Raw genomic sequence first — 2,927 nt, forward strand, 5'->3', positions numbered from 1 at the left:
ATTTGGAGACGCCCCGGTTTGCAATTTTCTCCACATTACTTCCTCTTTTTGGAATGGCAATTGGCCATTCCAACCAATTGGTTTCAAACCAATTGGCACCCATTGGGTACAATATGTCACTCCAACAAAAACCAATTGGCCACGTTCAACTTGGTTCAATTGGTCCAGTTATGTAATAATTTACGATTGGAAATTTTCCAGTTGGTACCAATTGCAATTTCCCAATTGGAGTCAATTACTTTTTTTGACTCCAGTACACACAAAGGACGATCTCATTAATAGGTAATGAGAAATCCATTAAAAAACTCGACCCCCAAGGCCAACCATCTCAAGAGCATCGAGAATAGCCTCGCGAGATGTGTTATCGCATGCCCCCTTGGCATCTAAAAACAAAGCTGCAAATAATCTTTTACTTGACTTTGACGTTGGACATATGTAGCGAGATAAACAACACTGTCTATTGATGAGCGATCTCGACGAAAACCCGCAATGCAATTTAGGAACATGTTGTAGTGCTCCAGGTTCCACTCCAAGCAGGCAAGGATCATCTTTTCCATTACATTTCCTCCAAACCTAGCCAGCGCTATTGGGCTGTATGAGGTGAGTTTAGGTGGGGACTTGCCGTGCTTCAGGAGAGGGACCAAAGGGCTTGTCTTCCATTCTTCAGGAACGATGCCATCTTGCCAGGATACGTTGTAGAGATCTAACAGCGCTCTCCGGGCGCATTCACTCAGGTTGTACAAGGTACGGTAGGATGTTCCATCTACATGGTCCCCGGCATGAAGAACGCCTGTACAGATCAAGAGCCGCCTCGAGTTCCTCCATTGTGGAAGGAAGATCCATGCGGCAGTCACGCGAAGCAGGGATGTAACTAGGGGCTGGATGGCCTGGATCGGTTGCTTGGCTAGCGATCCTTGCACAAAAGTCTTCTGCAACATCAACATCCAGCCGCCTCTTGAAGAGCGCCAGCGCTTTAAATGGAAAGTGTTGTTCAGGGAGAGAACGCAGACCACGTACGGTTCTCCAGATGTGGGAAAGTGGCTTCCGGAGGTCTAGTGACTGGCAAAACATTGTCCAACGTCGAGATGCCAATCTATCCATGCGACGCTGGATTTTCTTTTGCAGTCGTCTGGATGTGCTAAGGTCATCGATGGATTTTGTACGCCGGTATCGCCGCTCCGCACGGCGACGGAGTGCACGAAACTGCTCCAACTCAATATCCAAATCAAATCCGTGTGCCTAAACGAAACCGTGACCGTGCACGTGGCGTCTCGCAAGTAACTTCCATGGCAAATATAAAAGTAAGTGAATTAATCGAATGGTGTTCCGTGGGAAGACCCTGGACATCGCTTTGATGATAGGTACGTGGGAATGTGATCACTCCCGTGGACCTCGATATCAAAAAACCATTTAACACATCTTGTGAAAGAGCTGGAGGCGAAATCTAGGTCAAGACAGCTGCTGTAATTCACGCCTCGTAGCAACGTTGCGCTGCCGTCATTCAGGAGTGAAAGGCCGTGGTCGCAGGCGAAGTTTGCTAGTCTTTGTCCTCTTGGATTTGTCCTTGTGCTTCCCCATGCCATATGGTGCGCGTTAAATTATCCGATGATAACCCATAGAGCAGGACACACCGACAAGATGTTTCTAGCCTTTTCGAATTAAAATTACTCGAAAGCGATATACATATAAACGCCTACAAGTGTAAACATGAGTTTGCCCTTTTTAACTCTCAGGCAAACATACTGATTGTCAACGTGAAGCGCAATCGTCTGGCGAACATAAGCGAGTTCATGAAGAATAAAAACGATGACTTTACTGCACATTGTTGTGGGCATAATAGTTTCTTATCCCGACAATCGGACTGGTTTTGACACGTTAGGCTCATATATCACAATCATTGGAAACATATTTGTATACAGGGTGTCCCAGCTATCACGCAGCATGATTTAAAGAAAGAGCAACGGCGTTACACGAAGCAAACCTAGTGCGTATTGTTTCCAGTACAGTGTAGTAGCCGCCAGTAATATTTTCGTTCCTGATATTTAATTAAATAATTTTATAGTTATCTAACTCGAGAAGTACTGTCCTAATTATCAAAGTGTCAATGAGGCGTTTGTAGGCAACCACGTGGGGCATCTAACTGTGGTATTTTCAGCGCCGTACTAATTGCGTACTCATTTTTTCCATGTGATAAAGAAACCACGCGAAATATAAAAAATACCACGTGACGACGCTCCAACCCGTATAATAAAGCAGCGCCCTCGAACAAGCTCCTTCTTAGTTAGCCAGAATGAAATAAACAAAAGAAAGAAAGAAGAAATCGTGACCGAGTTTGTGCTTTACCCCGACCAAAGGAGCACATCGCGTTTGGTGTTAGTTGGAAACGCGCTGCGATAGCTGTTGTCTTAGCGTAGATAGTGTGCATGGGTGGCTTTTTTTTTCTGCGCAGAACCTGTCACCGCAGAAGCTGACCGATGAAATCCGCGCAAATGTTTAAAGGTGTGTTTTATATCGCCCCAGTCGCCATGTCTTATTCTAATGAGCAGAAGGCGAACATGATGCTTGCCTTGGGAGCTGCAAATGGCAACACAAGAAAGGCCGCAAAGATTTATCGGTCATGGAAGTGTGGCGGTAGACCCAACACATCGACAATCATCAGAAATTATGAAAACTTGCGAGAAACCGGCAGCTTCAAGAAACAGCGGCAGAGGACTTCATATTTGAGTCCTAACATACGCGCGGATGTTCTGGCATTTATGGCCTCAAACCCTCAAGCTAGCGTGCGAGACGTGACCGCCCAGGCACCAATTTCCAAGTCGTCAGTTTGGAGGATTTTAAATGACTCGGCCTTTCACCTGTGCCATGTTAACCTGCACCAATGCTTGGAAGCGAGGGACTTGCAGAATCGTCTAGATTTTTTGAATTGG

This window comes from Dermacentor silvarum, chromosome 1 (genome assembly GCF_013339745.2).
Source record: "Dermacentor silvarum isolate Dsil-2018 chromosome 1, BIME_Dsil_1.4, whole genome shotgun sequence".
NCBI classification, from domain to species: Eukaryota; Metazoa; Arthropoda; class Arachnida; order Ixodida; family Ixodidae; genus Dermacentor; species Dermacentor silvarum.